The following is a 26,989-nucleotide window of genomic DNA, read 5'->3' on the forward strand; positions in this document are numbered from 1 at the left end:
CTCAGGACTCCCTCTAATGGGACCTCGGTGCAGTCCTGACCTCTGAGCATAGCCCACAGAAGCACAAGTGACAGGCATCTCTCAGGACTTGGGGCACTGTGGCCTTAGACCTGAGCCCCCATGTCAAGGGGACTGCAAAATGCCCACCTCCCTCAGCCGGCTCAAAAAGCAGAACCTGAAACCATAAAATATGTCGAAAACCGCATAAGAGAATGTCTCCGGGACCTTGGGCTACTCAAAGGATTGGCTCCAAATCACAGGCTGTGAAAGGAAAAAGGATTAATTGGACCTCGTTAAATTTAGAAATTTAAAAAATCTTTTTCATGTTTATTCATTTAGAGAGAGTGGGGGAGGGGCAGAGAGAGAGAGAATCCCAAGCGGGCTCTGCACTGTCAGCTCAGAGCTGGACACGGGGCTCGAGCCCACGAACCGTGAGATCATGAGCTCAGCCGGAATCAAGGGTTGGACGCTTTACCGACCGAGCCCCCCAGGCATCCCCAAATTCAGAAACTGCTGCTCTGTGGCCAAGCGTGCTATGAGGATACAAGACGAGGCAAAGCCCGAGGGGAACGTGTTTGCAAACCACACCCCTGACCAAGGACTAGCATCCAGAGTGCAGCTCTGCAGGAAGCCCCCGTGGGGAGCTGGCAGGAGGACGGGAGCTCGTACTTGTTCCTCTTCTACAAGCCCCCGACCCAGCCCAGTGGACGTGGGCGCTGGCCCCTGCTGCCTCACTGGCCACTGTCCTACCCGCCATTATGCTATTGCCATGGGCACCAAGTGGGCACGAGAGAGGGGGAAGTGGAGAGCAGACTCACACCGTTCTACTGGGGTTGGGCCTGGCCCTCACGGGGTGGGGGGAGGGCCTGGAGTGCTTCCTGCACAGCTCACGCACTCACTGAGGCAGGCTGGGGCTCTCAGCTCAGCCCCCCTGACATCATCCCCGCAGGGGAGACAGGGTACCACTTGGTTCCACTGATGGGGGTTGTGGATGGGGTGGGGCAAAAAACGAGCTCTCTGCCGGCCCCACAGAAACTGCAGGGTGTGTGTGTGTGTGTGTGTGTGTGTGTGTGTGTGTGCATATGTGCAAGTGTGCATGTGCCTGTGTGTACGTGTGTGTGTTCCCTTGCTGATAGCTTCTACATTAAATTCTGTCAAATGCTCTCTCATTCCAAGTGATGTAATCTAATGATTTTCTTCCTTAGACTGATAATATAGTGGACTACACCCATTGATCTCCAAATACTAAACACCTTTGCATTCCCGGGTAAACTCCACTTGACTTTGACATGTATTATTCTTTTTCTGTTTTTCTGTGTTTACTTATTAGCATTCTGTTGAAAATGTAGAGTTCCTGAAGGATTTGTCTGTCGTGTTGTTGTGGTTTGTTTTCTTACACTGTTTTGTCCAGTTTGGGGGATGTGGAAATGCTGAGTGCGTAGGAGTTCAGTGCTTTCTTTTCTGGTCTCTAGGAGAGATTCTGCTTTACATGTCTTGGGGAATTCGCCACGAAAACTATGTCACGTGGAGAATTAACTTCTAAAGGAATTTAAGTGGGAATTTAATTGCTTTAGTACTTGCAACATGCATTTGTTTATCTATTTATATATATTGAGTGTGTTCTGGTGGTTTGTGGTTTTTAAGGAAGTGATATATTTACTCTAAGTTGTCAAATGTGAAGTTGTTACCAGTGTCCCCTTCTTAGCCTGTTCGCATCTGTGGGGTCTGTTGTGGTTTCCCCTTCATTCCTGATGCTGCTAATTTGCATCTTCTTCCTTATTTTCTTTTCTTTTGTTGCTTTATGTTACTCAATTAAAAAAAATTTTTTTCATGTTTATTTTAAGAGAGAGAGAGAGAGAGTAGAAGTGGAGCAGAGACAGAGGGAGAGCAAGAATTCCAAGCAGGCTCCACATTCAGCATGGAGTCTGTCGTGGGCTTCATCTCATGAACCGTGAGATCATGACCTGAGCCAAAATCAAGAGTCGGGTGGATGCTTAATGGACTGAGCCACCCAGGTGCCCTAGTGTAAATTTATCAGTTTTATTGTTCTTTACAAATTAAAAAAATATATCTTCATGGATTTTATGTATTACTTTAGTGTTTTCAAGGGCATTAATTTTTTTTAAGTTTATTTATTTGTTTTTGAGAGAAAGAGAGAGGCATAGAGAGAAAAAGAGAGAGAGAGAGAGAGAGAGAGAGAGAGAGAGAGAGAGAGAGAGAATCCCAGGCAGGCTCCACACTGTCAGCACAGAGCCTGCTGTTGGGCCCAAACTCACAAACCTAGAGATCTTGACCAGAGCCAAAATCAAGAGTCAGACATCTAACCGACTGAGCTACCCAGGTGCCCCACAGTAGGTTTATCAATTTTATTGCTCTTTACAAGTTAAAAAAACATATCTTCATGCATTTTATCTGTTATGTTAGTGTTCTCAATGTTGTAAATTTCTGATCATTGTTATATTTCCTTCCTTCTATTTACTTTTCATTTATTTTGTATCTCTTTTTCTAGTTAATTAGTATGAAAATCTAGAACATTGGTTTTACACTTTTCTTCTTTTCTTTTTTTTTTTTTAACATTTATTTATTTTTGAGAGAGACAGAAACAGAGTGTGAGCTGGGAAGGGGCAGAGAGAGAGGGAGACACGGAATCTGAAGCAGGATCCAGGCTCTGAGCCATCAGCACAGAGCCCGAGTCAGGACTCGAACTCACAAACTGCAAGATCATGACCTGAGTCGACTTGGCTGCTTAATTGACTGAGCCACTCAGGCACCCCTAGACTTTTCTTCTTTTCAAATATAAGTTTTTAATGCTACAAATTTCCCCCCAAGCACTGCTTTTGCTGTTTCCAACCACTTTTGATATGTTGCATTTTCATTTACATTCGACTTACAGTATTTTTGAATTTCCCTTGAATCTTTCTTTGTGACCCATTCAGAAGTATGTGGTTTAACTTTCAAATGTTGCACCTTTCTTGATGTTTTTCTGTTATTCATTTCTATTCGAATTCCAATTAGGTGACAGGACACACTTCGTGAAGTTTCAATCATTTTAAATTCAGATTCTTTTATGCCCCCAAAATATGGCTTATTTTGCACCATGTGCCCTTGCAAGGAATGTGCATTCTGCTACTGGTGGTGAAGTATTCCAGAAATGTCAGTGAAATGCGGTCTGGTGGTGATGCTTTTCCATTCTCCCATACCCTCACTCACTTTCTTCTCACTAGCCCCATCCACTGAGATAAGAGCTGAAGTCTCTCCCTGTCAGCGTGGTTTGTCTGTTTCTCCTTTCTATCCCATCAGTTTTTGCGTCTTGCATTTTTAAGGACAGTTGTTAGGTGCATATGTCTTTATGATACTGTATCTTTTTAGTGAGTTGATACTTTATCCTCATGTGATGTTCCTCTGTATTCCTCATTATTTTCTTTGTTGTAACGTCTAGCTTATCTGATATGGAAATAGCCACTTAAGATGGGATGTTGGCACCTAATAGTACACAGGTCCCTTCATTTTCATGCCTTGGCACTGTAATCATCTTATTATTGTATCCGCATACATAGAAAATCTTACCAGACAGTGGATGGTACATTTTGCTTTCAACAATCAAATATACTTCAAAGAACTCAATAGAAAAATAGCTTATTGTATTATATCTTCCCAATTATTTACCTTTTCTGTTGTTGTCTCTTCATTCCTGATCCTTCAAGTTTCCTTCTGGTATTATTTCCCTTCTGTCTGAAGAAATTCCTAGATAAATTCCTTTAGAGCAGGTGTATTGAAAATGAATTTTCAGTCTTCCTTCATCTGAGAATGGCTCTACCTGACCTTATGCTTGAAGAATATTCTCACTGTGGTTAAAATTTTGGATTGGCAGGTCTTTTCTGCCGGCACTTCACAAATGTTTCACTTCCCTCTGGCCTCCTTATTTTACGAGAAATCTGCAGTGAGACAAATTGTTATTACCCTGCAAGTAATGCATGCATTTTCTCTGGATGCCCTCGATAGTTTGTTCTTGTCTTTACATTTCTACAGTTTCGTTATGATGCTGTTGGTTATAGATTTCCTGTTTTAAATCTTTTTTTTTCTCTCTTTTTCACACTCAACAATTTCTATCAACTCTTTTCTTGGTCATCTCCAGTGTGCTACTGAGAAAATTGAGTGAGTATTTGATCTGGGTTATTCTATTTCTCATTGTAAAATTATTACTAGATTCTTCTTTATGTCTCCTATGTCTTTGCTGAAATTGTCTATATTTGTCTAACTTTCAATTTGTTTCATGATGCTTACCTTTATTTGTTGGAGCATATTTATAATAGCTGCTCTATTGTCCCTGTTAGATATTTCCAATATCCAGTCCGCACGGCTGTCTCCCTCTGTGGTTTACTCCCAAGGAATTTGGATTGTGTCCTGGAAGTTGTACATATTTCATTATGATCCCCTGGGTCTTGTTTAAATCCTATAAAGAATGTGCTTGTGTTCTAGCAAAAACTCTTGGCCCAGCTGAGTTCAAGTCTCTAGTTTCAGCTTCCAACAAGCGTTTAGTGGATTGGACGTTGAGGACCACACCAGTTTCAAAAAATGTGCAGAGCTATTTCGTCTAGCCGGTGTGTGTGATGCCCAGTGGTAAGTGTGGCATTTGGGGAGGAGTCTAGGCTCTAGTTCGGTTCCTAACATCTCTATACATTCTTTACAATCATACACACACACACACACACACACACACACACACATCTCAGGGATGTGCCCAAGAGTTCATACACAGCTTTGAGAGGTCACTTCCCAAGTTCCTCCCTCTCCACCGCCTCCTTGCGGTTCTCCAATTCCTGTCTTGCTCCTCTGGCCAGTCACCCAACTCTGCCAAACATCCCTGCAAATATACCTGCAAAGTGAGCCGGTCAGGAGAATGTGAAAAAAGAAAAGGAGAAGACTTTTGTCCCACCCTCTTGAGACCGCACCCTCTTTGGTGGAACAGGAAAGCTCCCTCCTGTGGGCTCCCACTGCAGTGCCGTCCTGTCACTATGGGATTGCTGGGGACTGGACCTGAAGGACCAGAGACAAGAACAGTAAATGAGCCACTCCTCCCACCCTCTCTGAGCCTTACTTGTTTATTTCTTGCTTATTTCTCAAGCTAAGACTGGAGAGTGTCTGGACCTCTCTGCGTGTGTTGGTTCTGGGTTCTGGGCTATACTCTGTTCAGGTTGCAGGAATCCAGTGTATGGTGGGGGCTCTCACTGCCCGTAGGTGGTCTTAGAATTCTGATCTCCTTCTCCCCAGTCTTCCCACGGCTACGTATCCTTCCGAATCCTTGAATGGCCACTCCAGGCAGTGCAGCCAGGTTTTTCAGTTTCCTCCACGGAAGGACAGGGTAGTGTGGGACCAGAGCGCTACAGTTTGGTGTCATTATATTTGCTGATGTTACCGTGTGACCATGTGACTAGTGTGACCACTTCAAAGTTTCAGTGAAGTCCGATGAAGATATTAACATCCGGTAGGAATGATACGAGGAAGGATCAGGATGGAAGACTACATTCTTTTAGACAGCTCGTGTGAAATACTGAGACATCCAGTAACGAAGTCATTTTACTGCCAGAGTTAAAATGTTGAGTGTAAAATCCCCTGGTCATGTTGCCTGTGGTTGGAACCCAGGCACGCTAGGACATGCAGGATGGTGATGAATTAACCAGAACGTTGGTTCTGCAATGCACAGCTTGGTTAGATCCAATTCCCTGGGTCTTCTTTCCTTTCTTTACCATCCAACTCACCAAAACTGTACAGAATCAAAAAGCACTGTCAGATGCACCTTGTGTTGGATGCTTTTGACCAGCTAACTTTGAAATGCCAACTTCCCGCATGTCAAGGCCCAGCTGAGTTGAGAGGGGCCACCCAAACATTCAGTGTTTAAATGTGAGGACAGAGAGAAGAGAAGGGCATGGGACACCCTCTCCGCAGAGCGCACTTTGAAGCCGTGTCCAATCAAAGCCTCCTTTGCTCCTCTCCGGTGCCTGCGCTCTGTTTCCAGGACACCGCTTCTACCTTGGTGCAATGTGGCAAGTTAAAAGCGCCCGTCAAGTGAAATCTGGATTTTCTTCAAATCAGTTTACATCATGTTCGGGTGACATGACAAGCTTTCCAATTAAATTTCAATGACTCCTACCAGGTCAGGTGTGCCCTCCGCTCTTTTCGCGGCTGTGTTCTCACACACAGAGAAGCACCACAGTTGTAATGCCGTAGACACTTCTTCGGATGAATGGGCTGTGTTTACCAAGGGAATAATTTGAGGTTCTCATTTGTCAGTAAAGGCTAAATAGGAGAAAGAAGATGAATAATGAGTGAGGATCTGTTTATTCGTGTGTCTGTCACGTATTACCTGAGCACGTAAGTGGCCCCACGTCTCCGCCAGGCTCCGGGGACGGCACAGAGGAGGTGAGGGTTTTCGTAGACCACAACTCAGCTGGTGTCCCTCCCTTGTTACTCAAATCACAGAATTTGTCTGTTGAGCCCCCCCCCCACCCTGCATCACACGGAGATGGAAATCTTAGCCTTGCTTTGCCCCTTTAAAGTACACTCTCTCCCATGGAGACTCTTTATCACTACCAGTTGGAAACAAATCCTACTCAGGGTTGGGACCCATGCCCTCCTCCTCCTCCTCCTCCCCTTCCGCCTCCCCGATGGTGGTGTCTCAGCTCAGGACTGGAGAGGGACCGTCTGCTGTCACAATTAGGGGTGGAGGGGGATATCAGACTCCAATTCTTGGTAGTCTTTGGAGGCTGGCATTCCATGGGTAATAAGTCAAGTTGCTAACCTGTACTGAACAGCCTCTTCCTCCTGCTTGAGCCAATGGCGACAGCAGCCCCCGTGGTCTACAGGTGCACCTGCCAGCCGCCCCTCATCCAGAACCAGCATGCTCCTCTCTCTTCCCACATCACATCACGACAACAATGCTTCAGTGTGACCCGTTCCAGCCGGCTCGGCAGGAGACGAGGCCCTCTCTGCCTGAACCCTCTGGCTGCCACTTACCTGTGTCAGCTGCCTCCACACCTTAAACAGCAGTTCCTCTGTGTCAGGCTTTACTCCAGACACAGAGGGGGGCATCTCTGAGCACTGGGTGTTATATGTAGGGGATGAACCTCTGGAGTCTACTCCTGAAATCATTATAGCACTAGATGCTAACTAACTTGGATGCAAATAAAAAATAAAAATAAATAATCATTAAAAAAAAAAGGAGGCCTCTCTGCCTCAGAGCTCTCAGCCTCTCAGCTCTCTCTGCCTCTCAGCTCTCATCCCAGCTGGGTGTCCGTCCTTACCCTGCCTCTCCTGGCCCCTCTGGCCCCACAAGCGTGGTTCACTCTCTCGTTCCACGCTTCTGCCTCAAGCACATGGGTCTTGCCAGCTGTAGTTCCCGACACATGCTTTGTGTTCAAGCTCTTAGACTTAGGTGCCCGAGATACCTTCCGTAAGTTTTTCCCCCTTCCTTAATTTCAAAACTCATCTCGTGCTTGTTTGTGATGTTGGCTATCAAGATTGATATATCTCTTTTGTAATAAGAGCACGTAACGTAAGATTGACCCTCTTAGCAAAATTTTAAGTATGCAATGCAGTATCATGAACCGTAGGCCTTATGTTCAAGTAGAACTCCAGAACTGATTCATCTTGCGTAACTTAAACTTCCTACTCTTCGATAGACACAAACATTTTTTTAAAAAAATTAAGGGGCAAGAGAACGTTTGGAGGGGACAGATAACGTCATGGCCTCGATTGTGCTAATGAGTTAATGGGTGTATACTTATCTGTCACCTCATGAAGTTACATAATTAAATATGTATGGCTTTCATATGTCCATCATACCTTAATGAAGCACTTTTCTAAAAAAAGAGTGATATCTCTGATATATACTTCAAAAGCTTACTGTGGGGAAAAAAGTCAAATATTAGACTCTCTGCTTCAGCATAAAATCAACTTCTAAAGCAATAGTTTTAGTGGTTGAAGAGCCTCTCTTTTTCTTTAAAAAAAAAAAAAGAAAAGAAATGCTAAGAATAAAAGCTCATTGATAAGCATTTCAAGACAAGTCAGGGACACACAAGCTTCCAAGTTTGTCCCAAAAACACCGTTAGCGAGCAAGGGGACCGAGCGTGGTGAGCTCACATGGGAAGGTTTGTGGCCAGAACTGGAAAAACCATGTATAACCCCAGTCATGTCCCTCCTAAGGCACAGGGACTTGGAGACCTCGGGCCACTGCGTATCCGGGAAGGAAGAAAGTGGATGTTGGTGGACATCACTGCTGGGCTTTGAATTCTGTCACCAAACACCTGTTTGTCACTGTCACCACATTCAGAATCCATGACCCCTCCCTACAAGGGAGACCCCTACAGTCCCAGTTAGTTACTTTGTCCAACTCCAAGTCCCCAGTTCAAGGATGCTCTGTCTAGACATGGCCTTTTTTTTTTTTTTAATGTTTATTTATTAATTTTGAGAGAGTGAGTGGGTGAGAGAGAGAGAGAGAGAGAAAGTCCTAAGGAAGCTCTGTGCTGTCAGTGCAGAGCCCGATATGGGGCTAGAACTCACGGATTGTGAGATGGTGACCTGAGCCGAAACTGAGTCAGATGCTGAACCCACTGAGCCCCCCAGGCACCCCTGGGGGGTGCAAGAAGAAGGTAGCGCTTCTTGCTTCCATGGCATAGAAAGTAAAAAGAGAGGAGACCTGCCTTACTTCCCCTCTGACACACACACCCAACCTAAAATGATGGAGCAGAGAAGGGGGGTCCGTGCTCTGTCGGCCTCGTCCAGAGCAATGACGCGCTGCCGGGACTGAAGGGCTGAGGTCCCCTGTCCCCAGTGGGAAGCTACATAGTTGGATTCTAGGTCTGCCCCCTGGGAATCTCCTCTGTCCATCGTTCCCCACATCCTCCATCGCACCCCCAAATGGCGCCTATAAGCACCACCATAGACGGCCACGTCCGGTGTGGGCACAGGAAGTGCGTCTCCCTGGGGGGAGTGTGAAGTCTTTCTGGTCCCTTTCCGGTGGTCCAAGTTCAGGGCTCCAGTGTTACTTTAATTTTCGTGCAGTAAGAGCCTTTTGTGGCTCAGACATGTAGCTTTTCCACCAATGACACCGAGTACGCTTAGTGGGATTGAGAAATATCATTTCTCTGTGCCCGGAGCCACACCAAAAGGCGTTTTGTTTTTGTTTTTGTTTTTGTTTTCCTAACAGTGTATAAATCTCCATTATTTCTTAGTTTCCCTGTCCCCAAGACTTTTTCTGCCAATTTAATGGCAGCTTCCTTGAGGCTGTTGGAAGGCAAAGGAGGGTCTGGTAAACAGACAGTATCCTTAATCTGTTCCTCGCTGCCTGGTTAAATTCCTCCATTTAATTGAGAAGTCGTAATGGGATTTCGAAGCTCAGTGCCTTTCAATCTTATTTCCTACTGTTTGGGATCCAGGAGCACCTTTCCAACCCGACTTCTGGATTCTCCCTATTCATTTTAATTTCCATCTGCAGACTAAGTAATTATTGCCCGAATTTACCCCTTTCTTAGAAACCCTTGCTGAAAGGGACACGTGCTGGCGTGTGGCCGCCCCCCATGCAGGTTCGGGTCTCCTCACCTTCCCAGCGCACCGTGCCTGCTTCTCTCTGCTGGCTGTCCTGAGGCTAAGCCAACGCCATTTAATGTTTGAGGCTAGGGAAACCCCCCGCTTCAACACACCCATTTCTGTAACAATTAGGAGGTGCTGGGAAGACACAAGAAGTAGGCCCCCACATTTTGAAGCCTTGAAAAAACCAGGACAACTATCTCCTCCTTTCTCAGTTGACAACACATGGACTGGTGCCCAGGATAACAATTCACCTGTCTTCCAAGTCACCCCACGGGATCCAGGCAGGCTCCACACTGCCTTTTGACCACGCGGCTTTCAAGGTTGCCCTGCTTTTGCTGGGGGACAGAAGACCAAGAAAGGGCATGGGGTGGGGCTAGGGGAGTTGTGGGTCAGGCCAAGCAGTGGCACAGGTCACCTGCACTGGTCATCCGTTGGGTGGGACCCTGCCCCGGGGCTAGCCCTGATCACGAGGAAGCCAGGAATAACATGCCCAGAAAGAGCAGACATTGATTTTCCCACATGGTCCACAGCTTGGCTACAGACGTGCTGCCACGGAAACAATGAAAAGTCATAGAGTCCTGAAGGCATGCACGGACTGCAGAGGGGACACACCAGGACAAGGGCCAGAGACTCTCGGGATTTCCTGAGAACCTGGACAAGGTGAGTACTATGCAGCTGCCCGGGTGATGGGTAGGAGGTTGGGTGGACAGTGACAGAGGGACCGGCCAAGGGCAGGAGAGTTAGAGGAGTCAGCAGGCTGGGACGGAGGAGGATGAGTGGGGTGGGGGGCGGTCTGGTCTCCTGTGTGGGTCTCTGGGGACAGGAGTCAATGCAGCAGGTGACCCTCAACCTGAAAAAGAAACAGGGTCAAAATTAAACCGCATTCCGTGTTAACTCAACCCCAGACAACTAAAATCCTGGGCAACGCAGCTGGACTGGGTTGGGGGAGAAAGATGTCCCATCCTGTGAAGGATGCCCTGTCCTGTTGCTGTGTGGTCCTTCCCTGGACACGGGTGATTTCTCCCTGGTCTCTGCTCCCTTCCAATGGTTAGCCCTTGTCAGCAAAGACAGACTTGTACTGTTTCAGTACAAAAACTAGAATTTAAAAACATGATTTTGAGAAAAAGGAGATTTTTTTTTCAAAAAAATTATTTAGTGTTTATTTTTGAGAGAGAGAGAGAGAGTGCCTGTGCGCATGAGAGAGAGTGGAGGGGGGGCAGAGAGAGAGGGAGACACAGAATCTGAAGCAGGCTCCAGGCTCTGAGCTGTCAGCACAGAGCCTGATGCGGAGCTCGAACCCATGAACCGGGAGATCATGACCTGAGCCAAAGTTGGATACTAAACCTACTGAGCCACCCAGGCGCCCCCCAAAAAGAGATGTCTATAACTAAACTTACCATTATCGGTGAGCTGGAGACTCTGGAATGGGAACTTGCTGGTGCACAGGCGCCATTTTGCTGACGGGACAAGTCAGCTACCTGCCTCTCAGGCGGGCTGAGCTCCAGGACGCCTCCCTCGTCCCTCAGAGCACAGGGCTTCGTCTGCCACTGGAGTTCTGGGGATAAAAATAAGAGAAAGAAGAGACATACACCAAAGGCAGGTGAAGGGCATGGCTCCAGGATAACTGCCCACCTTGTGGAGACTGAAACTTCTCAGAAGTCACTCGTGTCCCACAGACACCAGGGATGACTCCATCTGTCTCTAGAAATGACTCAACCGTGGGACAAACTATTCAGAAGTGATATTATGAGACAAGAGAAAACAATGTAAAACCAGGATCAAACGCCTTCTGGAAATAACGGCTGTGCTAGAAGCAGTAACATTTTAGGGAACTGACTGCCATCAGACGGTGGTTCAATCACACGGACCAAAGACCAGGGGAAGGCAATACACGATCGGTTTTTTTGAAGAATAACACAGAAAAGAAAACACGTAAATATATAACAAAAGACACTTACCTGAAGTAATGGAATACTTGAATCCGCAGATCAACACAGCCCAAGAGGAGATAACAGGAAAAGGTCAACAGCACACATACCCCGAAGAGACGTGCATATCTCGGATGTGGTCTGAGGCTGCTTCAGGTAGGTGGGGAGATCCAGGCTGGACTCGGGTTTCCACACAGCAACGACCGAGACGAACACGTTTCTAAACAGTAGAAGAAGGTCTGTAAAGTTCGGAAGGAAAGACGGCAAACTGCCCTTCCAGGATAGAGATCAGAGACAGACACTTCCACATGCAAAAATCCAGAAAGGACAACGCCATCAACCATTCTTCAGGAAGAAAAAGGCAGCCTACAAAAACATTAATGTAAATAAGCAGAAAGGGAGAGACCAGAGTCAAAGCACTGTGGAGGCTGTGGTTGGATCCCAACCAGAAGGCATGGCTTGCAGTACAAACAAAATAAAAATAATTGCATAATAGAAATATGGGTGAAGTATAATTGTGCTAATTCTTCACTTTGATGGGAGAGAGCCAATTACTACCCTATAAATTGCAAACAAACACTTAAAAACACACAATGGTTGTTTTTCAACAAGGATGTCAGACTACTCAACGGGGAAAATTTGTCTTTTGCTGGTTCAGTCGAGATGGCCACATGCAAAAGAATGAAGTCAAAGCTCACATTCACACTATATCCAAATATTAGCTGAAAATGGATCAAAGATCTGAATGTAAGAGCTAAAACTATAACAAAGTTAGAAGAAAAATAGGGACAGATTTTTGAGAACTTTGCTCAGGCAATGATTTCTTAGATACATCACCAAAGGCACAAGCAATGAATCAAATAGTAGATAAGTTGTACTTTATCAAAATTAAAAAGTTTTATGTTTCTAACACCACCACCAAGAGAGCAAAAAGATCCTCAAAATTGAAGGAAATATTTGCACATCACATATCTGATAAAGAACTTGTATCCAGAATATATAAAGAACCCTGACAACCCAGTAATAAAAAGATAAACCATCCTATTTAAAAAATGGCAAAGAGGGGCACCTGGGGGGCTCAGTGGGTCAAGTGTCCAACTTCGGCTCAGGCCACGATCTCGAGGTTCGTGGGTTCCAGCCCCACGTCAGGGTCTGTGCTGACAGCTCAGAGCCTGGATCCTGCTTCGGACTCTGTGCCTCCCTCTCTCTGCCTTTCTCCCGCTCACTTTCTGTCTCTTTCTGTCTCTCAAAAATAAATAAAATATTCAAAAAAAAATTTTTTAAAGTAATGAAGTGATGATCTATACTACACTCTGATTAAACTTGAAATACGACGCAAAGTGAAAAGAAGCCGGTCTCAAAAGACTGCAAATGTTTACGATTTCATTGACACGAGATCTCCAGGACAGGTAAATCTGTAGAGATGGAAAATACGTTTGTGCTTATCAGCAGTTGGGGGTTGGAAGAAACGGAGAATGAGTGGAGAGTTCATAGGGACGGGACTCGTACTTGAGGTGCTGAGAATGTTCTAAAGTTAGATCGTGGTGACATCTTCACTACTTTTTTTTTACATTTATTTATTTTTGAGAGACAGAGAGACAAAGTGTGAGTGGGGGAGGGGCAGAGAGAGGGAGACACAGAATCCGAAGCAGGCTCCAGGCTCTGAGCCGCCAGCACAGAGCCCGACGCCGGGTTCGAACCCACGAACTGCGAGATCGTAACCTGAGCCGAAGTCGGACGCTCAATCGACTGACCGCCCAGGCGCCCCTCTTCACTACTTTGTGGACATAGTAAAACTATCTAATTGTATACTTTAAATGAGTGATTTTATGGTGTGTCGATTATATCTCATTTAATGCTGTCAAAAAGTACACAGTAAGTTCAATATCTTAATGCAGTTTGTGGCCCTTTTATACTAAAATATGCACACATTTTTTTCACTAAAAATTCCTGTGAATAAATCTTTGTTTGAAATTCTTTGATTTCATTAACTGAACTTCTCATCCATTAACTCATATCTAATAAATACGCTGCTTGCCATATGCTCACCACTGAGGGTGTCTACACATGTTCATATTAATTCTCTTATCTCCCACAACTATCAAGAACATACCGCTCTTATTGTCCCCATTTTACAGAGCGGGCTACTGAGCCTGGGAGGGCTGTTCCTAGAAGAACAGGGCTGTATGGCTGGTCAGCGACAATGCCAGGATGAGAGCACGAGCCATCTGACCCCACGTCTATACTCCACCAGGACGAGAGCACGAGCTGTGTGACCCCATGTCCGTACTCCTAGCCCTACTCAATATTGCTTCTCCAAGAAAAACTCTTTTATTAAAAACCAGGTGGGTTGAGGCCCATTTCATTTCATGACCCCATTCTCTCTGACTTACGCACTTATCTGCCAGTCTGTCGACGGATCCTTCAATCTGTATATATCCATAGAGATAAGTCTAGAATAGCTTTCTCCAAATATTATCTGTGGTTATTTCTGGTTCTGAGAATTGTGGAATCTATGCTTTTTTCTCTGTCAGCTCTGAGTCACTTGACTGCCTTATAATAAACCTATGTCGTTTTACAAAAAATAAAAACCGTTGTTCTCTTAAAAAGAAAAGACCAATGGAAAGATGGACACATAGATAATAGAGACATACGTATAATATATAGATAGGTAAATACAGAGATACAGGTAATAGACAGATACCAATGATGGATAGATAATAGATGGAGAGATAGAGAGATAAAGATAATAGATAAATAGATATGATAATAGAGAGTTAATCGAGATATACAGATAATAGAGAAATAGATAATAGTGATATACAGATAATAAAGAGAGATAATAGAGAGATACAGATAAGAGATAGATAGATACCAATAATAGATACTGATGATAGATAGATAGATAGAAATAATAGAAAGTTAGATAATAGAGATAGACACATAATAGATGATAGATAGATACAATAGAGAGATATAGATAATAGAGAGAGATAGATATGATAGATAATCGATTGATAGATGGAAAAACTATGTATAGACAGGTAGATGATGACAGTGACAATAGACAGACAGACAGACAGACAGGGAGGCAGGAGGGTGAGAACAGAGACAGCTGAATTCTGACCCACACACAGATTCCCTGACTCAGAACCTCAACTGAGAGTCCGATGCTCCAGGTCTCTCCCAAATGACCCCTTCCATGGCTCTGCTGACCACGCGTGGGGACCACTGACACAGTGGTTCACTCAGAAGCCAGGCGTCCGGGGGCCTGATGCCAGTCTTGAGTCCACTGCGTCATACCCACTCGGCAAAGACACGACACTTCGCCTCAACGGGCTTCCGTCTGGGGACGGTTAGGAACCCTTCTGCGCTGGGAATCAGGCTCCTGTCAGTTCACGGGAGTCTTTCGGCTTCAGGGAGAAGCAACACAATCAACAACTGTGTGTGACAGCACCTTCTACGTTCTTAATCTGTGTTTTTCTCTCTGGCTTTGTTTTTTAATGACTCCTTAATTGGCACTTCACGTCTGAACCACCCGGAGCGCTAGTTTCGGTTGCCTCACTGATGACTTCCTATCTTCCCATTAACTTCACTTCCCCATCAATTCTCTCGACATTTGATGAAAGCACTTCCCCCTGTAGCTGCTCAAGTCTAGTTCCATTTGCTTCCCTTTTGTAAATTCACACCCTCCTCTGAGAACCCCAGCCTCCCCGTAAACCCCCTTAACTTACTTACCTACTCATCTATGCGTTTATTCACTTCTCATTCATTCCAGGTACACGGTGGGCCAGTCATGATCCTAGAGGCTGGGAACACAGAGTCCTGAGTGGGAGCCCCATCCCCGGGTGTGTGCACGAGCCTAAGAGGTCACCAAAGGTGCGGCTACAGTGGCAGAAGTAGAAGCCGTGGGCGCCCTTGTCCGCACGATGAGGTCAGCATGTCATACGCCCGTCCTCGCCCACGCGGGGAGGTCACTGTGCCACGTACGTGTCCTCACCCACCCGATGAGTCCAGCATGTTCGAGGAAACGCACAATGGTTTCCCAAGACGCTCACGATCCAGTTGGTGGAGGGAAAAAGGACAAACATGGAGGGAAAACAAAATCTTACCTTCATTCATCCACTTCTTGGCTGCTGAGTGGAGCCGGGCTCGGTGTTAGGAACACAGAGCTAGACAAGCACATTCCTGCTCCCCAGGAAGGCGCTCAGAGGCCACCCCGGGAGGCTATCGAGCAGAAATTACACACAACTGGGAGAGGAAGGAGGGGTCGCCTCCACCCAGTGGGCCAGGGGCCGTCCTAGTCAGATCTGCACAGGTACGGAGGAGTTCCACGAGTCCTGTGAGGGGGTATTTCGTGACACAGGAAGCGTGTGGGAAAGGATGGAGGTCTGGACTTATAGGGCAATCGGGGGGTTATCAGCAAAGTGTGGGAACAGCAGGCATTCGTGGGTGGACCACAGGCTGGGGAGGGAAGCACAGAAGGTGGCAGGAGCCTGATTTTGCGCCCAGGATCCTCAGTGCCCCCGAGGCCAGGGCGAGCCACAGCATCTCACATGGAGAACCCATGAGGTCAGACCTCCCTGTCTTCGCTGGGGACAACCTGGGGCAGAGGGGCCACATAGCAAGTGCTGGCAGTGCTCCTGGTGACAAAGGCACCAACTGGCCTCGGGCGTGGGCAGGGGGGAGGGGCAGAGCCAAGAAGACCGGAGGAGGGATGTGCAGGGTCACGTGAATGGACGAGGCAGCTACATGAGAAAGAAGGGTTTCCAGAGTGAACATTTGTGGGCTCGGGGTCACAGTAAGCCCACAACAGGGAAACCAGGAAGCGGGGCAGTCCGCGGGATGTGGGCGTTGCCATATCATGAATGAGGTTTCGCAGACGTCAGCACGGGGCCAGGTGCCGAGAAGAGGAGTCACTGAGACTTTGTCAATCAATCGCTTGGATTGCAAAGCAGAAAGACACTGACGCCAGCTAAAGTGTCAGCAAATCACCAAGGGGAGGAGAAGCTTGCCTTGTGTCCTAAAGCCCTTCCGAAGTGTCTCAGGGCAGGGAACACCCAGCAGGGGACGGCAGGGACCCTGGGCATTCATTTTTGGCAAATCATGTTGAAGGGACGTTTTCCTGGATTTTGGAAGGTGATTTTTTATTCACTCTGTCTTCACTGCAAACCAACAACAGGACGGCAAGACCGACATCATTGTCTTTGCCCCCGGAATTAATTCTCTTACCGGAAACAAACCAAACAAGATGATGCCCGACGTGCCCACACACGGAGCATGCCGGGCTATCTCGGCCTCCAGTGCCGCCCCGGGTCTGCGAGGTAACGTGTCCCCAGAGCGCCCGCCCCGAGGCCGCCTGCTGATCTGGGGCCTCCTTGGGGCCGCTGTGCCACAGCCCCGATGCCACGACACCCTCCTCAGTAACCCCACCCCAGCCGCCCACTTTTCATCCCTGCAGCTTGAAATGTTATGGCAGGAATAACCATATTCGTGAGGAAGCACCGTGTTCTGCCATAAAGCCAGATAAATACGAGATTAAATTAAAAGTTGAGTGCTCGCTTTGGTCTTTATGGCTAATTTATGGGCCCGGCCGCCCTGGCCCTTTCCGACTTGTGGGCTGTGATAGATGCCTGCGGCCCGCTCACGTCAGACGTCTCTTCGGCGCGGACACCTTGACTTATCGCCAAGCCGCGGCACCGTCCCCGCGCACAGCTGCACCGTGTGACTCAGCCATAAAGATGCCTCCCTGCCGGGTCCAAGTTCAGTGACCCCTTAGATTAAGCAGCTACAGGAAAGAGACATTTTATGATTGGGGAACCCCGATCGCTGTGGCTGCTCAGGGCCTGCCTTGACCACGGGCCGATGCCGGGGACCCGAGAGCCCGATCACAGACTCCCCGGGAGGCTGGCGCCAGCCTCTCAAGGTCGCGGGCTCCCCATCCTTCTGACAGTTATAGTTTGCTCTAAATCAATCCGCCCTGCCACCCTGGGTGGTGAACACCTCAGGAGATGCTTTGAAATGACTGCTCTGTGGGGCGCCTGGGGGCTCAGTCAGTGGAGCATCTGACTCTCGATTTCAGCTCAGGTCGGTGATCTCACGGTTCATGGGTTCGAGCCCCGAGTTGGGCTCTGCGCTGGGAGTGCAGACCCTACTTGGCATTCTCTCTCTTCCTCCCTCTCTCTACAGCCTTGCAGGGGTGTGCTCCCTAGATGCAAGTCCTATAAGCAGGAGCTGCAGCAAAAGCCACCGGCACCCACCAGCAGGCACGGCAGCTTGCTGGGCACTTGCTGGGTGTTACCGTCACCCGGGCATCGCCGTCCCGACCGTTAACGCCCTGCACGTCCTGTGTTTGAGCTTTCCCCGGGCGTGTTTCATCAGTCTGGCTCACCTCCTCCAAGGCCGCGTGTCGGGGGGTCGCCTGTGTCCTTGAATTTGCTGGGTGACCACCAGTATCTCAGATGTGCTGTCGTCCCGCCTCCCGCTGTTTGATGTACTTCGTGCATTTACCTGCTCCTCGGAGGATGAGAAGGTGAGGGCTTTGCAGGCCCCTGTGGTCGTGCAGAATATGCAGGTGCGTGTTTCACGGGGGAGGTATGAGGGCGCTTCTGGAAGGAGTATCCGTAGGAGGCGAAGCCGCCGGGTCCCTGGGAGAGCAGGCTCCGCTTCAGTCCACGCCCGCAGAGGTGTCCACGGCGGTTTTCCCAGCTGTGCCACGTGCTCTCGGACACTGCTCCCCGTGAGCTCCAAAGCTCCAGAGCCACCCTGACCTTCATTCTCGAACTACGAGCCCCTCCTGGTCTGGCCCTCCTGCGGCCTCACCTCCCGGCCTGAACACGAACACCTGTCAGCTCTAACAGGGAACAGGGCACAGACGACCGACAGGGAACACAGCAGACCTCCCCGCTGCACATCAGCCCTCCCCCGCCCCAGGGTGCGCGAACCTCACACTGAAAACATCCGCATTCCGGACCCGAGGCGGGCAAGTGGAAAGGACGGGCCATGGAGCCGCAAAAATGCCCTGCGGATTCTATCGCCCACCACGTGGGCAGTCCGTTTAAGTCTGGTAACGGAGCCCCCCAAAGCCCAGCGCCCCCAGAACAACACACACCGACCGCTTCCCGCAAACCTAGAGTCAGTGGGTCTCAGCTGGGCTTTCTGGGGGTGGATTGGCTCCCCTGTCCTCCAGGACAGCTTCCCATGGAGGAGGCCGGGGAGACAGAGTGGGGGGGGCACCCTCCAAGACCTGGGGGTCGCCGCTGCCGAAATCCCACTGCCCGAAGGAGTCCCCACGGCCACAACAGGCGGGGGCAGTTCTGCTCACAGGGGAGGCCACCGCCAAGGGAAGGGGAGGACAGGGCAGGCCGTGGCGCAAAGGGAGACTTGGACACGTGGGTGGGTGGTGACGGCGAGGGTGCGGGGGTCCAGCCTCGCTGGACAGAGCAAGTCCCATCACACCCCGCGGGGAGAGGCATGGCGACAGGTGCGGGGCCGAGGGCTCACGGGGGAAGCTTGGAGCTGCACAGAACCCCTCCCCCCCCACAGTGACCCGGGAGACTGAGCACGTCCAGGAAAATGGGTCTCCTCTTACACATCACACACCTCCTTAATATGCATGCCTACACTGCGTTTCATCCCGGACATCAAAGTTCCCAGTGCGCCGTCTCTGCTCTGAGGTTCAAATGGAAAATGTCAGACCGCGGCTTTCCTTCACATCTCCTTACAGCCGGGATGTGCGGGTTACCTGGCCCGAAAGCAAACAGGCATCTGCCCCTCCCACCGGCTCCTGGGGGCGCACGGCCCGGGGGCGCCTTCCAGCAAATTCAAAGGCAAGCGAGGATTTCAGCAAAATGTTGCCAGAGCTCCAGGAACCTGCCCATCAGTGTCAGCTCATCAGGGCTCGAGAGGAGACCTGGGGAGGTGGCCGCCTTTCCACAGCTTTCAGAAGAAGGGCGGCCTCTGTGCTGTGTCCTCGGGGCTGGGGCCAGGGGCCAATGCCCAAGGTCATGCCAGCTCCACGCAGATCTCGGCCAGCCACACTCCCTCCCGGGGGAGGGCAGGAAAGTGGACGGGCCACTTGTGGACCTCCGGGTACCCACGTCTATTGGAGAGGGAAGACATCATTCCGATCAAATACCCTAAAGTCTGGCTTGATCAATCCCTTTGCGCAGACAAGTCAACAGTGGCCTGAGAAGAGAAACCATCTGAAGACGGAGACGCCACTGGGTCAGAGCCGAGCTGCGTGTCCGTCCTTCCGGGGGGTCATCCTGTCATCCCAGACACAAGAGGGGCCTGTGAATGTTCTCCGCCCACCTCATCAGAACGTGGATGGCTGGTGCCACAGGACCCTTGGCTCTGCTTCCAACTCGTGGGGACCAGAGGATCAGGGCTGACCCCAAGACAGCGGGCGGTTAGAGCTCACTGGTGGAGACCCCGTGGCCAACGTGCAAGGTGTTGGAGAGGCCATTTCCTGAATTCTTCAGGCGATGTCACTGCAGGAAGGGCAGGCTGGATGGGGGCTGAGGACGAGGGGTTGGATTTGGAGCCTTTCAGTGCAGAAAGGGTCACTAAGCGAGTGATGCATGCCGGCCACCAGATGTTGTCCCCAGAACTCGAGTAAGAATCAGCCTTGAGAGCAAACAGCGTCTTCTTAGAGGTCACCCTTAAGTAGTGGTGAACTGGGGCCTCTGCCTAGGGACACACATCTGCAAAGCAAAGGGAGAGAGGACATTTGCTCAAAGAAAGGGACTGAGATTATACTTCTGAATATAATCTATTAAAAGAAAAAGATGAAAACGTAGATCATGTTTCCATGGCAAATGGCCACAAGACGAGAACACGGTGACGTCATTGGGTGCAGGACCAGACCCGAGGGGCCGGCACAGAGGGTCCAGAGGGCTTCTGAGGGTCCCACCCGCCCGTGCTCGGCCCCTCCCCCACGCTTCCCCTCACCTGTGCGACCCAGGCCAGGACCGCCTCTCGTGTCGGAAGGTAGGACAGATGAGCGAGTCCTGAAGAGGAACCCCACCCTCCCGGAGAAACCAGGATTAGCGCGGACACTGGGGTGCGGCTGGGTCAGGCTCAGAGGCCTTTCAAAGCAAACGCAGTGAGGGGGGCGCCTGGGGGGCTCAGGCGGTTAAGCGTCCAGCTCTTGCCTTCAGCTCAGGTCATGTTCTCACGGTTTGTGGGTTTGAGCCCCGAGTGGGACTCTGCACTGACCGTGTGGAGCCTGCTTGGGATCCTCTCTCTCTCTCCCTCCCTTTCTGCCCCTCCCCGACTTGTGCGCGTGCACGCTGTCTCGCTCTCTCTCTCAAAATACATACGTAAACTTGAAAAAGCAGAGATAAGGTGAAAGATGGAGGGGCCCAAGCTGAGGACATCCAACATCCCCGTGCTTCTGCTGGAAGGAAGAAATGCTACTTAACCTCAGGCCTGACTACGCCTAAAAATGATGAAACATTAAGGATCACCACCCAAAAAAATTCTTTAATAGAATGTATAACTTTTAAATCATCAACAAAAAGGGGGGAAGTAAAGACAATTCAATAAAACCAACATAAGGAATAGAGAAAATAAAACAAACAAAAACCATGGCCAACTCATGGCATAGACTAGAAAGGAAGAAAGGAAACCCAATCATTCAGAAATTTAAATCCATGCAAAAGCACCGAGCTCACTAGCTAACATAGAAATTCCTGGGGCACCTGGGTGGCTCAGTTGGTTAAGCATCTGACTTCGGCGCAGGTCATGATCTCGTGGTTTGTGAGTTCGAGCCCCGCGTCGGGCTCTGTGCTGACGGCTTAGAGCCTGGAGCCTGCTTCAGATCCTGTGTCTCCCTCTCTCTGCCCCTCTCCTGTTCATGCTCTCTCTCTCTCTCTCTCTCTCTCTCTTTCAAAACTAATAAATAAACATTAAAAATTTAAAAAATAAAATACAATAGAAATTCCTACGTTAAAAAAAGAAACACCCCCAAACAGGCATCTACTGAATGCAGTTCACAAGCACTTGAGAGGCTGAAGTGTGGGGAGAGAAATAACACACAGCAGGCCGAAAATTGAAAATAAAGCTCAGAATAAGCTACAGTAAGCATATTAATATCGTATGAAATGGACTCTGAGGCAAAAATCATCATGGTGAACAAAGAGGGCTACTTTACAATTGAACCGCCAATGCATGAGGCTGAGAGAACAATCCTGAATCCCATGAGCTTAGTAATATTACCTCCTTGACACAGAGACCACAGATGTGCCCAGAGTCATGGAAAATTCTGAAACACAAACACATACCCCCTCACAGCGGATTTGAACAGACGTACTAAGCAAGACATCAAGCAGATCTGAAAAGACACAAGGACACAGAAGAGGAGTCGGCCCCCCACCTGCCTTTATAAATAAAGTTTTATTGGCACACAGCCATGCTCATTTACATGTTGCTGCCTATGACTGCCCTCAAGCTACAAGGAAAGAGGGACACACACCGTGCACTTGTAGCAGAGGCTATACGGCCCTCAAAGCTGGAAACGTTCACTGTCTGGCCCTTTGCAGAAAAAGTTTGCCACCCCATGACGCAGAAGATTCCAAGAGCGTAATGAGCACGTCTGCTCAAACAAGCATAAGTCCGACTCTACCCAGCACTGTGAGTAACACACCCTCTTCCCGAGAACACACGGAACAATTACAAAACCTGACCCCTTTCCAAGTCACAAGGAAGTCTCGGAACTACTAGAAAATCAATATCCTACAAATCAAGTTCTCTGGCTGCAATTCGATGAAAATGCATTTCTAAATGATTTGTGGGTAAAAGGAGATATGCGAATGGAACAGAGGGGTATTTGAAACTAGGACGTCATGAGTCATGGAAATGCTTCTCTGCAAAGCTTGTGGGGTGCTGTCCAAGAGGCACTCGAAAGGAATCGCGTGCCTCCCCATGACAGCTCGACAAGGGGAAAGTGTAAAACTTAATGACGGAAATGTCCTACTCCAAAAAATTAGAGAAAGAACAAGATAAATCCAAAGGTAGAAGGGGAGAATAATTTGAGTAAACACATAGACGTGAGTGGAAAACGGGCTCCAGGGATACTCGGGGCGGGCGCAGCCAGGAGCCACCAGAGTCCGCAGGCACGGGCCTCTTCAGACCCGGGACGCTGCATCCCCGCGGGGTAGAGGGCACTCTGGGGTGTGTTGACCTTCAGGTATAACGATGGGCCACTTTCTGTGGTTTTAAACGGGCCAAGAGTCTAAATTTGAGATGCAGCTGAATTCTGTGCACCCTGCAAAACCCTCCCGTCGAGGACTGGATTTTGTCTCCCCCACCCCCCAAAAATACGTTGAAGTCTTGATTCCAAATACTGCTAAATGTGACCTTTCTGGAAACAGGGTCTTTACAGAGGAAATCAAATTAAAAGGAAGTCATTAGGCTGGGCCCTAATCCGGTATGTCTGTCCTCATAAGAGGGAGCACTAGAGTCGCAGAGGCGGGCGCCCAGAAGGAGAGGCGTGAGGGGTGTGCCGCATGGGAGCCCCGTGTCCGTGATGAGGAGGCCCCGGGCCAGCCACAGCGGAAGCCGGGAGAGGCACTCTGCCCCTAGAAGGTTCTGAGGGAGCCCAGCCTGCCGACGCCAGGATTCCGGACTTGCAGCCTCCAGGACGTTTTGTTGTTCTAACCACCCAGTGATGGCGAACTACACGCACACCACTCTCACCTTGCTGGGCCTGAGTGTGCAGAGCTGGCTGGGCCAGCCCCCAGAAGGCTTCTTCTTTTTGCTGTTTTGACCCAAGGGCCTCACCTGGAGGGCAAAGTCATCCCCACGCACCCCCACACACACACTGCCTTATTTCCACCGAACTGCTCATCGCTGGGAGTGCTCTGAGAATTTTGCTTGCACACCTGCATCCTCTGCTGGGAGGGAAGAGCCACGAGGGCAAGGATTTGCCTGTCCCGTCCCTACCTGATCCCCACTGTCTGAAACAGCGCCTGCCATTTGCAGAGAGCTCCGTAAACGTTTGTGGAGTGAAAACTAAAATGCGTGAACAGATACATGCTTCAAGTCCCTCTTTCTGAAATTAGAATGCCATGATCGTAAAGTCACACGGCACAGTAAGCGTCCTCCATTAGCTAAGGGGATGTCTGACGAAAAATAATACAGCCGTTGTCATCATCAACAACCCAAAGTGGCTTAAAAACTAGACACAGGGGAGATGAGCATTTCAGAAATAGAACGTAATAAATCGAGGAATTTAGTATCAAGCCAAGTAGGACTTTTTTATTTTTAAAAAATTTTTTAACGTTTTATTTATTTTTGAGACAGGGAGAGACAGAGCATGAACGGGGGAGGGTCAGAGAGAGGGAGACACAGAATCCGAAACAGGCTCCAGGCTCTGAGCTGTCAGCATAGAGCCCGACGCGGGGCTCGAACTCACGGACCGCGAGATCATGACCTGAGCCGAAGTCGGATGCTCAACCGACTGAGCCCCCCAGGCGCCCCAATAGGACTTTTAACTCAGTGGGAAAACGATGGTTTATCATCCCAATAGAAGGAAATAAAGCTGAGCCATCACTTTGCACCACACACAAAAATACATTAAAATGAAAAGGAAGACATTCTTAGAATAAAATTTTGGGAGGTGCCTTTATACATCTTTAGTGTTACAGGTACACTCATAAATTAATTTTGGCTGATGCCTCCTTCCCCTTCTCTCACCCCCTAAAAACCCCAACAGTAAGAACAAAGAGAATCCCACTGCAGGCAGAATCAGGGAGAACGGGGACCCATCTGTCTGTTGTACCAGCAGATGATAAAAAGGAGGTACACCTGTCTCCCCAGACTGCATCCTTGTGCCCCCAGGCCGGAGATGAAGTGTTCTTATAAGCCTGGAACTCTGTCCCTCGGAGTGCAGAAGGCTTGGTGGCTAGCATCACCTCCTCCCCACTAGCGCTGGGTCCTGGGACACCATCGACCGCAGCTGGGTACAGGTATATCTTGCTTTTGGAATGTTCCAGTCCAGCATTGGTTGGGTTCACCATCGGCCAGAGGCCTCGCCCAGCTCCTTCTCCGGGACCACACTCAGCATCTCAGCGTCCAGCCACCACAGCTCCGAACCGTGTCTGTGAGCATCGTGAGTTGTTTTGCACATCCATCAGCAAGACGCATCCTAAGAGCACCAGAAAGTCTAAGGGAGGTGATTTGTTCGGTCTGGAAACATTCAGAGTTTTTCCATGTAAATAATGGTAATGGCTTCTTTGCTTGATGCTATTTCTGTTTACGGAAGTTTTCATAAGAATGTTCAACTTTCAAATAGCGGGGGAGCTCTGTGCTGATGACCGCCAGGGAGAGGAAGCTGCATGTTCAGCCCGCCCTGTTCTCTCTTGGGCTGTTGGGATGTGTTTCTGTTTGTTCCTGGCCAAGTGCTAGGCTCAGAACTCGGTCCTGGGGAAGCACTGACAGGTCAAGAGCTCCCAGCGATAAAGACGTCCGTACGCAGGCCTCTTCCTTTTCCACGCAGAAAAGGGAAAGCATGGGGCTCCCCCTCCCCTGCCACCCTTCCTTCTCCCTCACGACCAATGGCTCATCTTCCCGTGGCTTCTTTGAAAGTGTGAGGGTGTATTTGTAATCAGTTCAATTCTTCTTCCTTTTCAGGGAGAAAATATTGACAGTTCTACACATCAATATCTTTTCCTTTCTGGATTGTGTTGATCAGCACCAAATTGTCTCAGTTTTGTGACATGTACTTTGATAAAGGACACTTACCACGCAGTGCCCAAGCACATCGATATGACCTTCGCTTTGGGTTTCTGATGGAAGAGAGCCAAGAATATTCTGTAGAATAAATATACCTTGCCCAGCTTCATATACTTCCTTACTGCTCTCACCTTTCAGGGAGCTATATATCCATTAACAGAAAATTTTAATTATACTAAAATAATTAAATGGGATGTTCCTTGATGTATTTCTGGGTTTTTTCTTTTCACATTCAAGTCCCCTAAAATAATTTCAATAAACAAATGTCTCCATAATAAAGAAAAGTCTTGTAAATAATAGAACACCTTTCAGATTTAAGTGATGCTATCATTTGTCCATTGTCACTTCCTGTTGGGGAGGAGGGTCCTGCCCAGGACACTTCTTTATCCCCACCGTCCCTGTGATTCAAGTTAGGGAGAGACTTGGGATTCAGATGGCTGGAACCAAAGTGGCAGCTTTCATGACGGTAAAATCAGGACTGGGGGACATCGCTGTAGTAGGTGACCACATGCCCGGGTTTGCTAATGTCACCTGAACCAGTTATGGCATATGCAAACCATGGACTATCCCTTGGTCATAAAAAATGAACAGAGTACTGATACCTGTTACAACATGGATGAATCTTGAACACATTGTACTAAGTGCAAGAAGTCAGTCACAAAAGACTGCATATCATTTGATTCCAGTTAGTGAAATGTCCAGAATGTGCAAACCTAGACAGACAGACACACACACACACACAGACAATTGTTGCCAGGGGTCTGGAGGCAGAGTGATAGTTAATGTACAAGGTTTCTTTCTGAGGTCATGAACATGTTCTTTTTTTTAAATTTTTTTAGCATTTATTTATTTTTGAGAGACACAGAGAGACAGAGAACAAGCAGGGGAGGAACAGAGAGAGAGGGAGACACAGAATCTGAAGCAGGCTCCAGGCTCTGAGCTGTCAGCACAGAGCCCGACGTGGGGCTCAAACCCATGAACTGCAAGATCATGACCTGAGCCGAAGTCAGTTGCTTAACTGACTGAGCCACCCAGGCTCCCCCATGAACATGTTCTAATGGGGATGGTTACATGACTCTGAATATACTAAAATCCACTGAATTGTACACTATAAAACAAGGATTTTTTTTTTTTTTTTTTTTTTTTTTTTGCTATGTGAATTACATCTCCATGAAGCTGGTGTAAAAAGATCTGTGGCTAAATCATTCAAGCAAGCTCAGGTGCCTGTCAGGAGCAGAAATGTAAATATGCACAGCAATTAAAAGACCCCCATACAAATATACAGATATGTTAAGGTAATTCATACTGGAATAGAGTGTATGACTTCTGGCTCTTGGTAATGGTGAAATAGCCTATACTAGACTAATCTTTGCATCTACAAAATTATAAACTCTGGATCAATTGTGAAGGCAAATAACTAGATAACTATAAGCACAACTGTTTAAGACTGGAGAGTGTGACCAAAAGCAGGTAGAAGTTGGACACAGTCAATGCCAGACAAAAAGGGAAAGAAAAGGGTGATATCTACATTTAAGGATAAATATGAAAGACTTTTTTCTCTTCATAAAGTATTTACAGAAGTGAACATTTAAAGCAAACATAATAACCTATTTTGGTGTTTAGACCATATAGGCAAGAAAATATATAACAATAAGAACACAATAAGCAGGAAGGGTGAATGCAAGGGTCCTGCACATTTTTAATTCAAGATAGTCCATCATAAATTAAGGATGAGT

The sequence above is a fragment of the Panthera onca genome, chromosome B4 (genome assembly GCF_046562875.1).
Source record: "Panthera onca isolate mPanOnc1 chromosome B4, mPanOnc1 haplotype 2, whole genome shotgun sequence".
NCBI classification, from domain to species: domain Eukaryota; kingdom Metazoa; phylum Chordata; class Mammalia; order Carnivora; family Felidae; genus Panthera; species Panthera onca.